Below are 15,123 nucleotides of genomic sequence, written 5' to 3' on the forward strand. Positions count from 1 at the left end.
AAGCATGAGATCAAGCCCTAATCTAAGATGCAAACACAATTAAGACCAGACTGTACTATTTTTGGAGCTACTGTGCCTGGCTACACTTAAAAAAACTCAAATTACACACAATGAAATGGGAACAGAATTAAAAAAAAACAAAACAAAACAACAAAAAAACAACAAAAACCCTAATTTTTCAAGTTCTGTATCAGATGAGGAATGGATATAAAGTCCACTTTTGCACATAGTACCTTGTTTGACTCTTCCAAACACTTTTTTAGCTCCCATGACCTTTTTACAACGTCATCTTCACAAGTAGATAAGTTTGCTGTGAATTCTTAGTGTATGGTACATTATGCACACAGTGGTAATTGTAATTAATTCCAAAGGTATATATAAAGAATCCAGTGATGTGTCCTGCATTCTCAGAGCAATATGCCCTAGTTTCCATTCTAAGGAACACTTTGGGCTTGTGGGGTTTTTTTGGAAGTGTTTGTTTTGTTTTTTTCCAAACTGCTTTTGAAAAAGCCGGGGAATTTTCCATGTAAAAGAAAAAGTGTTTTACCTCCTCATTCCCATCTCTGTTACAGAATAAACTACCACCAGGCTCATAGTGAAATAACAAACAGTGAAATAACAACTGATCTAAGAGCTGCTTCTAATAAAGCAACATGTCTTTACCCAAAATTTGCTGTAAGTCAGCATACAAAGGTAAGTACCTATAACACCATGATTTTTATACTCTAGAGGTAGTTGTCTGACACTAATTATTCTGATTTTATAATGTTGACCTGTAATTTTTTTTTCTCCTTCACCTACTGGAACTAGTTCTCTTGCCTAGTTTGAACTTCGAGTCACCTACAGAGGAAAATAAAAAAAGATTCAATCAACTATTACATAAATTGATTTTATAAACTGAAATATACTAAATGTGAATATAGAAGGCTTTTTCATACAATGGTCCATGAATATTTAGCAGACACTCTTAACTGTTATGAATTTATGGATATTTCCATATTCTATTTCTCCAGCTATGTTGCTGGGGTATTGAAGAGAGAAAAATCCTAATTAAAAGTAATCTAAATTGGTTAAGAAATGCAAGAGAAAATCTAAATAAATCCCAGGATTGCCTGAACTAGGTAATGAATAAAAATAGTTATTTTTAATAGGCCCATAAGAGATTAATAGAAATGTCTCAAGTGATCTTTGGGCTTTCAGGTCATGGAAGCTACTGGTGATGTTGCCTAACAGCTAATGCACATGCGAACCAGGTATCCATAAATAAATGTGCATGTCTGTGTTAATTTGCAACATCCCACCCAGAATCCTCCACTTCAAAGGGGAAAAAAATGTAGAAGAAAATAAAGAAAGCACTGGTCATTTTCATCCAGTCAAAAAACAGATGTGGCAGAGGAAGAATTTGAAGAACAAAGCAGAAATATGGTGGCTGGATGTCAAGTAATAACTAACAGGACAGAATACATTTGGTCCACACTGGTTAGATGATATATTTTACACAACCTTGCCCATCAGCTGACACCTGATCTAAACTGGTTATCCAAGTCTGAGTTAAGACCTCCTACAAAGATCTACAATTTGACAGAATGGATTGTTCTATATACTTCACTTCCTGGTGTCTAAAACTCAGTGAGATGAACCAATGAATCACAGAATCACAGAATGGTTTGGGTTGGAAGGGACCTTGAAGATTTTCTTGTTCCAACCCCTCTGCCATGGGATGGGACAACTTCAACTAAAACAAGTTGCTCAAGAACCCCATCCAGCCTGGCCTTGAACACATCCAGGGATGAGGCAGTGCCTCATATATTCCAGTGCCTGCACAGTAAAGAACGTTTTTCTAGTGCAAACTAAACCTGCTGCTGGTCTTATACTATCTAAAAAGACTTTTAAAAGGGTGCAGAATATACACTGTGAGTAGAAGTGTTTTAACCCCAGCTGGCAGGCTGGGCCCACATGGCCCCTCCTTGTACACTTCATCTCGTGAGTGCCAGAGAAAACCAGAAGGGTAAAATTGAGAAAATTTGTGGCTTGAGATAAAGGAAGTTCAGTGGGCAAAGCAAAAGCCACAAGCACAAACAAAGCAAAACCAGGAATTCACTCACCCATCCCACAGGCAGGCAAGGTCTTCAGGCATCCCCAGGAACGCAGGCCTCCATAACATCCAATGGTTACTCTGAAAAACAAAAACCATCATCCAAGTGCCCCCTCATTCCTTTTTCTCTTAGCTGTATATGGTGAACATGACACTGTAGAGTGAGGAATATCCCTGTGGTCAGCTGGGGTCAGCTATCCCAGCTGTCCCATCCCAATTTCTGGCACATTCTCAGATCTCTCCCTGGTGGAGTAGGGTGAGAAGTAGAAAAGGTCTTAACTTACATACTTTACTTAGAGACAACTAAAAATATCACTGTGTTATCAACATTTTTCTCATACTGAATCCAAAACACAGCATTGTACCAGCTGAGTTGGGAAGAAAATTAACTCTATCCCAGCTGAAGCCAGCATAAGAAGTATTAGAATTTATGTAGGTATTCCACAAGAGAAAAAAAGCACACCAGAATTTATTAGTCATGTAATTTATTAGTTGTTAATTACTTGCTTCTCTTTATTAACATATTACACCTCAGAGAATAACTCTAAGGTAGGTAAATTAAACTAGACTTCCTTTGCTGATGTGTAATTTGCAACACAAAGAATGTAAATAATGAGTGGAGATGGGAATGGAAGTTAGTGCCCTGACAATGATAATTTTATCTGAGTATTGCCTTTGGGGCTTAAATATGTGCAACAGGAATCACAGCAGGAAAGCAGAAGCTGGAGGTAATATATCAGAAACAAGAGTGCAGAAATGAGCAGAAACGATCTGAACAGAACAAGATACTGTCAAAAAGAAATAGGAAAACTTCTGTATGGAAACGGGAAAACTTTGAAGAAGGAAGGGGAAATGACCTGGCAAACCCTTTTGAGGAGTGTCCCACAGGTATCAGCAGCAGCATGAGAGAAGGATCCATGCTAATAGGCTGGCACTGTGGCAGAGACACATTCCCCCCCATGTTGCATGCCTAAATTAGAGGGCAATTTCTGCTGGTCGAGACACAGAAACATTCTCTCAGAAAAAAAATGGCCTGAGTGCTGCTGAGTAGAGTCTGCTTTCAACTTGCCTCTCCTCAGATGTTTCACTGCAGTTCCTGTGTTCAGGGTTACCATAGCCACTGTCCATAAGAAAAATTGAATAGAAAATTTATATATATCTAGTACACATTTAATATTTATTCCTGTTACCACCACTGTTTCTGCAGATTTTTCATCATTCTGGGCCCACTGTCACCCTGACACCACCCTCAACATGAAGGAGAGCATTCATGGGTTAAGATGACCACAGTAACAGTGAAGAGGGTACCAGAGATTTGAGATTTGATTTTGAAATAGAATAAAATCGACACATGGTTGTGATTCAATATGGAACCAGTCCAGGCCTTTTCAATCTGTGAGAAGCTTTCCATTGACCCCAGTGAACACTGAACCCAGTGCTATGAATTCAAATAGTTGCTTATTTTATGCAAATCACAAATCCTAGATGCTTTGTCCTGCAGGTCTTGAGCTTTATACTAGTCAGTGAGAAAGTTTTGATCAGCTAAATGCAGTATTGAAATGGATAAATTCATGAGCTTTATTAACATTATTTGGAAATGTAAATAAAAGCATCTTTTTTTCAAGAAGGACTTTTTTTCAGATTTTTGCCTGCAAATAAGAATAAATAAAGAAAAAAAAAAAAAACTTAAACTGAAACAAATGCACAACCAAACTAATTGTCCAGATTCCCAGGGGGGAAAATAAATAAATATCCTTACTGGTTTTATGTTTCCAAAATGCCTGTTACTAATGAACTGGAATCAGGTATTTTTGGGACTTTAACTTGAATAGGTGAGAGGTATAAGCTAAGATCTCCGCTTAAAAAAATGGAATAATGGTGCAAAACCATCTCAAAAGACTAATTTACCTGCCACTGACTAATGTATGGCTGTTGAGAAAATCTCACACTTAAATTAGAAAAGTGATCCATGTTTGTGTGCTCCCTGAATAATATTGAGGTTTATCCATTAGAAAGGAAAATCTTTGCAAGGTTTAAATAACATAAACCAGGGCTTTATGGGCACAAGCAATGATAAGGCAGACATATGTGAATGAATACAGCTCAGCATGAAGCACAGTACACCATTTTCAAACTTTTATAACACAGTCACTTAGTAAGTACATGCACAAGGTGCTCTTCTGGAAAAAAAATATTCCTTCTTTGGGGGGAATACGCAGACTGGGATTAAGATACTTTCCAAGTTATCAGGATTGTATATAGTGTTTGGCATTGACAGAAAGACTCCACTGAGTCCACTGATTTACTCCAGAACAATATAATTTATTTTTTTAGAAGCTCTTGTGTACAACACAGCTACAGAAATTAAATAATGAAAAACAGAAGAGATAGAAAGGAGAACTGAGAGTAACATATAAGGAAAATGTAATTCAATTTTATTTGAAATCTAGGAAGCAAGATATTTGATAAGAAAGAAAAAAAATATAGCACAGTTCATTCAAAAATCTAAGATTTCTCTAGTTAATTGCTAATGAACCATTTAGACATATATCTGGTAAATGTCATGTCTTAACTAGAGGAATGGCCCAGTTATGTCAGGACATACTTCAGTGCTTCTGAGTATTGGGATCAGAGTCTGCCAAAGTGTTTTTTTAAAGAATACCTCAGCTCAGGACAAAAAGCTTCAGAAAAAAAAATAATAACTGCATATGTGGAGCAAGCAGGGAAAACAAAACAAAAAAAAAGGATAACAGAAACACCTAGGTCAGATGGAACTTTTAAAACCAAAAAAATCTGAAAAGTTAGTGCATCATCATAAATCTGCTGGAACTTCTTGAGAGTTTTGCCATGACTACTGATGAGAACTAAGTTCCTAACTTATGCCAGTAACTTCTGAATAGCCCAGCTAGAGACTGAGAGAAGTAAGGAAGTCTATCAATGCATTTCATCTAAGTAGTCTGTATTTTCTCTCTTGTACTCAATCTATCTGCCTGTCTGTTTATATATTTTTTGTCTGAAAACCAGAAAATTAAAACTGGAGAGCTAAAACCACTTTTTTTTTTTTTTATTTGACTTTTTTTTTCCTCCAGAATATATTCCTCCATTTTGTCCCCTAACTTTATTTTGGAAGAAAAGGAAGACCAGTCCTATGATTTTATGTAACGTTCATCTCCATGATGAATTCTCACTATATTGTTTTCTGTAATTCATCTTTCCTTGGTCTGAGAAGTGTGCTATTTCCCTAAAGAAAAAGTAGCACAGCTTCATAAATCTCAGTGTTTGGCAGAGTCCCAGAACTGACACTAATTCTGCTTTAGCCCACTTTAACAATCAAAATTTAGAAGAAAAAGGGATAAAGTTTGACCAGATTATTTTTTCTTTCCTATTTCAATATGTTAATGCAATAGGAATCTGACACTTTCAGAATTGAGAAAATGCTGGAGGAAAGTCTTTGATAAGTTGTAATGATTTATTTTGATTAATTAACCAACAAATATATATTTTTAAAAAGTGAAAAAGCAGAAAAACATGAAAAAAAGTGTAATCACCTTTTTTTTTCTGCAGAAAAAAGCTGCAGAAATTGAGCTATTAATCATAGCAACATGATGGCAAGGACTGTTTTCTGTCACTATGTCCAGTCTTCTGCCATCAGTGGCAAGATATTAATTTCTTGATTCTTGTGGAATTGTTTTCCTCTATTATTTTCTATCTTTTGCTGTTCTGTGAGTAGATCCAGCCTTTGTTTCTCTTCTCTGTTACTCACAACTTCCCCATGCACATTTTCAAGATCATGTGTAGGAAACTGCTGGAAACATTTCATTTCTGCAGCAAGGTGAATAATACTTTTGAAACATGACGTGGGTAATGCCATCTTAGCTTTTATTTTAGTTTTTTGTTTTGTTTTTCCAAAACATCTGAGAATATAATCTCATGTGAAGATGAGAACAGTCTTTTGAGATGCAGTTAATTTTGACACATTTTTCCGGGAAACACTGAATTATCCACGGTGAGTTGAAGTCCTCTGTAGTGATGCAAAGGCTCAGGAGGTGATAGAGACATCAGGGATTTCCAGATCACTGCACTAATATAGGCAGAAGTCTGTGGGCTTATTAATATTCTGGCCTTACCTGCACAAACCAGAACAACCAAGAAATGGACCATTCCTCCCTATCTGTACTTCCAGATTATTGTACACAGGTGCCTCAGTGCACTGCCCCAAAGGTTGTGTGCTCCTTTCTGCACGAGCCTGCCGAGTAGAAAGATCTTTTCCCCTGTGCAGTAGAGAGAGATTTAAGCTCAGTCTCTAGAATCAAAAGCAGAGGAATTCTGGTACAAAGCAGGTCTCTACTGAAATGCCACTATTTATACCTGCCTGTAATTCATTTGTTTGAACTACTTAGCAAGGTTTCCTGAGAACATAGAGGCTATTGTATGTACAATTAGAATTTCTACGTCCTCCTCCTCCCCATTTTCTTCTGTGCTGTCTCTGATGTTTTCTCGTATCCCCTTGCAACCTGTGTTCATGAATTCATACACAGTTATTTATATACTTACTTATTTTTGGTATTCTTAGAAAAAGTCTGGGTTTTATTAAAAATAAATCCTGGGCCATTATTTTGTTGCTCTCAGCCTGAAAAAGGTTCAAGAACAGCTTTTGCTCTGCCTTTGATGGTACCATCCATTCTCCTGCCTGTGGCTGTTTATTCACTTAAAGGTGCCTTTGAAATATTGTCTAATTCCTTGCTCTGTACTATAGTGTTCTTTTATGCTTTATGGAATGAGTAACAGACTCGATTCAGTAAAAAGAATTAGAATTAAAATCAATTGGCTTTATTTTCTGTGTCTTTATGGAAAATAATGACATAGAACATGCAATATTGTATCATTATCTCTTCAACAATTCTCATAAATTATGAACATATATTGCATTTATTCCTACCTATCTGGTGCTATTATTATACATTTGCTTCCTTAATTAATGCAATATTCTTCATTCTTTTCCTCCTGGAAAAGAACTACTTATGCCACTAAGGAAAAAAACTTGCTAGTCTATTAAACATAAATTGGTAAGCAGTTGGAATCCAGACTGAAAAATAAATAAAAATTCTTCATTTAAAAAAAAAGAAGGAAAAATAATTGTAGAAAGTTCTAGAGATGCAAAGAGGGAAGCATAGAATGTGTATATATATATGTGCCTGATTATAATTGAAATTAAGTTTAAGGGTATGAAAAACAGCCTGAGAGGATAACAACAAGAGAAGTTAGTGTACATTCAATTTTTTCAGTGAGAAAATCTGTGACACCAGTTGTCTTCAGAGTCTAATATGCATTATTATTACAGATTTCTGGATGGTGAAAGTGATATATTCACCTACTGCACTTATGATCTTTCAAGGGTATCTGGGTTTTCTTTCTCCCAGGAAGGCAGTCTGAGACTTTGGGTTCTAGAGAAACTCCACTACAATACAAAGGCAAAAGCACAAATGTAAAAGCTTAGGAAGGGCTGTGTTTGTTGCTCATTTCTTTTCTTAAAGATAAGTGAGTATCTGTTAGCAAAATTTCATCAGTCATGCCCAGGCTGCCTCGTCCTTGTGTAAGACGCAGTCCCTCCTAATGAGCAAATTCTGCAATATTTCAAGAGTAGAAAACTCACCTAAAGCACACCAAGGCACTTGAAATATTCATATCACTGTAAGAAACTTTGCACAAACCCTTAATATCACAAAGGGCTGTGTTTCACAGAGCAAGCAGTCTCTCTTGCTGATGAATATTGTACTAAACTAGAACAGCCTGAGACATACAAATTAAAACATAATATAAAGTATGAAGTCCCATGTATTATGAATTATCCTGGAAAGAACTAAGTAGATATTTACCATAAATTGTGCTAATAATATTTCATACCTGTCTTTAGCCCAGACCACACAACTCTGGAGCAAAGATGGTCTAGTCCCAAGGAACCATCGGGCAAGCCTGAAAACAATCCTGTAACTGTAGAGAATTGAAAATTGAAGACTGAAAATTAAAGAGGTACAAGACAGAAAAACTTGTTTCTGTAATGATTTACAATAGAATGTTTGTTGGAATAGCACTTTTGATGCCTCAGATTTTACCTTTTATATTTTTCAGATTCTGTGCTGCTTTAGTGTGTATTTCTGAGTTTCGTATTAGGGGATGGTGAGCTCTCTTCAGAGAGCAGGTAGACAAAACAATTCCTTCTCTAGCTGGGGACCAAGGACAAATGATCCAAATCTCAGGCCCAAGAGCATAAATAACAGCAGAATGAAGAGAGAAAAATAAGAAGGATGGGATTTCATAATCTAAAGCCATAATTGGACAATTACCTTCAATATGCAAATGAATCAAAACTGATAAAAATGAGAGATCTTGTGACCAGTCATCCATTTTGTGACCATTTTGGGTCCATCTTGGGGGCAGCCCTGGCTGGGCTCTTGTGCTGCCCAAGGTGGCTCCATTGAGGCCTCCTAATATATCCCTACTTTATTCTTTAACTCCATCTAGCCTCTGTTCTAGGTCAGCCTTCACAAGGCATCAGTTTCCTTCTGGATCTTCAAGCAACTGGAGCTTTTGTCTTCTGCAGCTGGAACAGACAGTGCTCAGCTGAGTTTCAGACAGAAAATATGCAGAACATTGAAATAGGAGTTTTAAGTGATGATTTGTTTAAGAATCTAAGAGATTTGGTTTATTATTGGTGATTATTTATTATTTATTATTGGTGATTATTCCAGAAGTTATACACACTAACTGTCTGTCCAGGAGAAAACATGGGACATAACATCACCATGCACATTTCAGTTGGAATTGATATAGAAACACATCTTTACTGCAGTGTTGCAACTGGTGAACATTTTACATTAAATATTTTTATGGATTTTTTTGATGAGTATTTTTACACTTTTGGTGGATTTTACCCTTTTTTCTAAAATCAAAATAGCATTTTTTCTTCTATGTATCTTAATTTCTTGTTTTCTTTTCCCTTGCTTCAAATTTAAAGGAAATGACAAGCATAGGAAGGAAAACCAAAATATGACCCTTTTTCCAACAAAAGTATTTCCCCAATACACCCAACACACCTGGAAATACTTACTTTAATATTTGACTGAAAACTTTTGCAGAGGCTTCCAACCAGCTTGAGCTGTGTAGTTTACTGTCCATGTGGCATAGGAACAGGAATATTTGGCTCTGTTTTTCAATTCATAAATATTATCTCTATTGCACAACAGATATGTACACTAATAGTGAGCAAAGACAGTACCAGAATCAAGCACAGGGCAGCACTGCCTGTGCAGGTTGGACTCTAAACTCTGAAGAAAAAAAACATTCTACTTTAGAGAGCTACGGCACAGATCACTAAACTTCAATGCAAAGATTTCTAAGATTTCTGAAACTCATCAAAACTTTCCCCTTTTATATTTAGATACTGTTACCTGAGTTAGTGTTCTCCACAATCATCTCATCTGTACAGCAAGACAATCCAATGAGAGACTATATTAATTTTTTAAAATTTGTGTTATGATACCAAGGAGGAAAAATAAATTAAAAACGGAAATTTTATCTAGTGTATTAAGAGAGAAAAAAATATTTTCTGCAACAGATGACTGATTAACTCCACTCAGATCTTCAACTATTTGCACAGACCCTTTTTTATTTTTGTTCTAGACAGGAGTGAGTTGTAAATATGAAAATATGCACCACAGAAAGAATATTTACTTTAAATAAAATCCTCTAGAAAGCCTAAGCTGTTTGATATCACAGATCTTAGAACCAGGGTTTCAATAAGAAAAGCCAGAATAATGACAAATAATATATTGGGTTTTGGTTTTATTATTGTTATTTTAAGAGCTAGCCTGAACCAAGAGCTTACAGATATTTTTGTAAAACAACACTATTTATCATATATTAACTAATCTGAAAAAGAAAAATGCTTCATATCAGTTTTTCCAAACAAAAAAATCAGGCGTCTACAGAATCTTCTTTTTTTTCCCCCTTACTAAGAGGTCTGGAAAAATAGCTTTTCTGCAGAGCTCAGTTACCGCATTTTCTCTACTAATGAATTCATCACACTTGTTGCCAGAAATTGAAGCAGATTTAACCTTCCTTTTCTAGTTAATCCTCTTAAGTAAGATTTTCTGAAACTAGAGCCTAACATGCAGTTTCTTAATACATGCTAAGATGGTAGAGTTAAGTTTTTCTAGGAGATCATTCCTTTTGACCACCAGGCCATTTAATTGGAATCCTTAAGTTTTAGTCTGATTTGGAGTCATAACATGTTCCAATTGAAGGTTTTGCTGCTGCCAAAGTGTTCAGATGGGAGAGAAAACTTATAAGCCTATGTGGTTTTAAAGAGAGAGAAAAAGGTGTTCGTCCAGAATTGTCCACACCCATCCTTCAGAAAACTGAAATAATTGATTTACTTCATCACTAAGGAGGAAGGACAACAAAGAAAAGTGTTAAGACATTTTTCTGACTGAAATTTCAAATATAAATATTATTATCCATTCACTAAGAAGTCCATGTGAAAGAAACATGGCCAACTCCAAAAGCAGAACCTCCCAGTCCTTAGGAAATTGATGCATCTGGTAAGGACATAATAAACTCTCTGCTGAAGTGGGGTCTCCTGCCAGCAAAGCCAGCAGGAGTCTTGCTGAACTTGCCACAGCAGGAATTCAGTCTTTCTGCATAGTGCACTTATATTATTCATTAAGTCACTTTCTGTCTCTGTACAAAACTGTACCAGCACATCCCTACCAGCATTAATTTCTAGAGGGAGAGAAAAGATTCTTAGCCTTGGAAATGCCTTGAAAACAGAAGCAGCAGTGCAAAGAGCAGAGCCACACAGCAGACAACCCTTTGATTTCAGACACTGGTACATGAGGGAGATTTGTCTTCTGTTATTATAGCTTTATGTCTTTTAGCAGAGCATCAAATAGAAGATGCTGAGAAACTATCAAGCCAATATTATGCTATTAATATTCAGATCTGGTTCAAACAGCAAGAAAAGAATGTTTCCCTTAATGTGAAATAAAAGACATTGTTCTTGGAGGATCTGTGTTTCCAAACAAAGGTAAAGTGTGATGGAACTTTGTTAATTTCTTTTCCTGATTACACAACAATATTTTCCCATGATAACAAAACTGGAAAGAAGCTGTACTACTTGTTAAACAAGCTTGCATGCTGTGTGCCCATTTTCTGTCACTATTTATGCTGCACTCTGAGCGGGGGATACTTGCCCTTTGGAGGAACAAGATAAAGACAAACATATGGGCCAGTTTTTTGTTCGGGTCTCCTAATTTCTCTGAACTCTTTATTATGCATCCAGACTGGCTAACGTCATTTAGAGGAATGCCAACAGCTCTTATCACTGTTTCTTTATTTTTCTGTACCTGAACACACCACAATTAGGAAATCATTCTCAGCTATTTCCATGCTTATCTCTCAAAACCCTTTTCTCCCTCTGCATGCTTGTATCAGCCACTGAGCCCAGGCCAGGAAAGCATTCTCCACACCACTATCTGTGTTCCTCATGAAAACCATTTTTTTTGAGTCTTTTTTGAGACTGAATCAGTCCTCAGAAGTATAGATAGTGATAAGTCCTTTCGCAGAACCATAAAATATGCCAAGTTGGAATGGACTCATCAGGATCATTAAGTCCAACTCCTGGCCCTGCACAAAGCACTTCAAAAACCCCAGCACATTCCTGAGAGCATTGTCCCAACACTCCTGGAACTCCATCAGGCTTAGTGCTGTGACCAGGGCCTGGGAAGCCTGTTCCAGTGCCCAACCAACAGCTGGAGGAAGAACCTTTTACAAATATTCCAATCTAACAACAGTATTGGGTCCCCTGACACAGCTTCAGGCCATTCCCTGGGGTCCTGTCCCTGTCACAGAGCAGGGATCAGATCCTGCCCTCCTCTTCCCTCACAGGGAGCTGTGACTGCCCTGGGGTCTCCCCTCAACCTCCTCTTCTCCAGCTGGACAGACCCAGTGCCCTCATCCATTCCTCACACAGCTTCCCCTCATGGAGCTTCACCACATTTGTGTCCCTCTTTTGGACACTCTTTAATGGTTTTGCATCTTTTTTATATTGTAGCACCCAAAATTGCCCCCAGAACTCAAGGTGAGGGTGTACCAGGTCAGAGCAGAGCAGGACAATCCTGTCTTTATCTGCCTGGTTCTCAATTGTGATATCTCTTAACAAAGAGAGAGAAAAAATATCCTGATATCTATACCTTTTGCATCTATTGTAAGCAGATTTTGCCATTTTAACCAGAAAAAGCTGGGAGAAGATTCACATTCAACACAACCACTTGTCAGGGGTTCCCCACATTCAATTCCCAAGGTGGATATGTCCTCAAAATCTCTGTGTAAAGATTTTTCATTATGAAAAAGAACTTTGTCCGACATACCACATCTCTTTAGGAGATGAAATCTAGCAAGGAGCCTTACTGGAACAGGAGCTGTTGCCCTGAAAACAAGAACAATGTCCATTAGTTATTCATTCACTTCAAATCACAGAATCATAGAATGGTTTGGGTTGGAAGAGACCTTAATGATCACCTAGACACAATTCCCCTCTTATGGGCCAGGTATATGTGAGACAGATTGCAGTGAGCAGAGAGGCAGGTTGATTATTTAAAATAACCATCACAGTCAGACAGAGACCAAACTTCACCCAAAAAAGGTCTGGATGAGGATCTTGTCTGAGACTTGGAGTCTATTCCCCATCCTGGAAGTGTTCAAGACCAGGCTGGATGGGGAAGGTGAAAGATGCAAGGAGAGGAGTCCTTGACCATGGCAGGATGGCTGGAACTAGATAATTTTTAAGTTCCTTCCCCAACCCAAACCATTCCATTATTCTATTTCACTTAAATCTTCCTGAAAATATAAAAAAATAGATAAATAAACATACACACACTCTCTCTCTCTCTCTCTCTCTCTCTCTCTGTCCAAAATTCACCTTCCATACCACACCGGGAACCTTTCCTAAGCATAGCACATTAACCCCACAGAGGTTAGGAACTGGTAAGAGACTTTATAACTGATAGGGAAAAAAACCCCACTCACTGTGTGAAACAGCTGCTTTCACACAGTTTGTCCAGTGCTGCTTTCCATACATGCTGCACAGCCTTGGAATCAAAAGGTCCTCTCCAGAGGAAAAGATCACAGGTGGCAAGCTGAGACACCCTATTGGTGTTCAAGCTCACATGTTTATGAAGTCAATAGAGCACAGAGCTTTTTTAGACAGTTGCTTCCAGTGGTGAAGACAAATGAAGAACAACACCCAATGAGCTGTGACTGGAACCCTACAAAATGTTTTGCTCATAAACTGAATTTTCATGCATGAAAAATAAAAACCTTTAGGGACCAGGACTGCTTGATGGTTATTTTAAAAAGCTAAAAATTTGGAAACCAAATTTCATCTGCATCTTTTTCTCAATCAAGTGTTTCTCAGCATATGCATCAGAATTTCAAACAGTTTTATTTTTATTTTTCAGCCCAATGTCCCATGAGTAGTTACCATATGTAAAAAAAACAGCTTTTGCCAGCAGGATAAGAGCAGAGAAGCAACAAGGTGCTAAGTGTGAAACTTCTGTACAGCATCAAATATTACACAAAAACAAAAGAGCAGTTTTCACAAAAGCTGAAAAAACTGAATTGAGAACTTCATATTTATTCAGCTTGGGTTTGTTTTGCTTTTTCTTCTTTTCCTTTTGTGAAACTATATAGACTTTCAGGAAATCCTTTTCTCATTCAGTTTAGGGATTATTTTCATTCATTTTAAAAGTAATCCATAAAAATTGCATTCACATCTAAAAAGTGGTCCTGGATTTTTCATAACTGTAGTAGTGATTAGAATGAAATCAAATAGAGTAACTTGTTCTGCCTATGTTCTTAATACTTTCCTTCAGTATAAAAAGGAAAAAGTAGTGAAGATAAAAATAATTTTACTTATTATTTTTTTGTAAATTAAATTCAAAGTTATTTTCAGTTCTCAATGTTATGCGTGTAATATGCAGCACTTCCTTCTCTATGGCTTTCAGACTTATGTGGTGTTTCCTGATTTTGGAAGTATCCACTAATTTCTAATGCATTGTCTCAGCAAGTTTCAGTCTTCTGGGTTATTTCAAGACCATGCATTTAGTGACAATTTTACCCACTCGGGTAGGTGACTTACTGACAATTTTACCCACTCGGGTAGGTGACTTACTGACAATTTTACCCGCTTGGGTAGGTGGCATACTTCATGCTCCTTGGCATTTTGATGCAGTTGTCTGTGGTTGGATTGTATATTGTTCACATACTCCCTTCTAAAACTGAATTTTGAAAACCTCAAAGTTTCAGAAGCTACCACAGGCTTCAGGACATTGGCAGAAAGGCACCTCCTGAGACACAGAGTCCAGACTTGCTTTTTGGAGGCAACACTGGAAATTCAACCATTTTATCTTTGTTTTGCTTCTGTGGCCACATTACAAAGTCAGTTCCTGAGCCTTCTTCTCCTGTTCTTAGAAAATAATTTAAAACCTTGGCTTATTTGCTTTCCAGCCATTATACACATATTTCCTCTTCTACTGGCATGTCTCTTTCTCTCTAAGTAGCCTGTCTAGCTTTCTAATGTTTACTGTCTCAAAATGTTTATTTGCTGCAGTCATATTCTGTCATCTTTCATTTTGCCAGGCTAAAAGCACCCAGCTGCTTTCATCTGCAGTAGTTTGATGGATTCTTCATTCTCTGGTCTCTCTAACAGTCCCTCTTTGTGCTTTCTCCCATTTGATTTTGTTCCCATAATTATTCCTGGTATTTCTTATCAAGCCACAGGAGTACATCGTACAAACGACATTTCTTCTTCCATGTATCCCCAAGCTCCAACAACTATCCAAATTAAACTGATAATAATAATTGATGAAAATTATCTGCACCCAAGATGATTATCTTCATCCCTATCAGTCTTTGTTCTAAAAGCAAGATTCTCAGTATCCTTCTTGGAGAGAATAGTATGGCAATTCAGT

At 37.1% G+C, this 15,123-nt stretch overlaps 1 long non-coding RNA gene across 1 annotated transcript in view; it reads left to right on the forward strand.

Moving 5' to 3' along the window:
- The first annotated feature begins 571 nt into the window (after positions 1-571).
- The window catches only part of LOC143691989 (uncharacterized), a 38,448-nt gene continuing 23,896 nt past the window's right edge, over positions 572-15,123 (forward strand). Inside the window, exons 1-2 of the long non-coding RNA XR_013179829.1 lie at positions 572-693; positions 8,010-8,125. This is a non-coding gene — a long non-coding RNA (uncharacterized LOC143691989). The remainder of the gene's footprint in view (positions 694-8,009; positions 8,126-15,123) is intronic.

Source organism: Agelaius phoeniceus, chromosome Z (assembly GCF_051311805.1).
Source record: "Agelaius phoeniceus isolate bAgePho1 chromosome Z, bAgePho1.hap1, whole genome shotgun sequence".
Taxonomy (NCBI): domain Eukaryota; kingdom Metazoa; phylum Chordata; class Aves; order Passeriformes; family Icteridae; genus Agelaius; species Agelaius phoeniceus.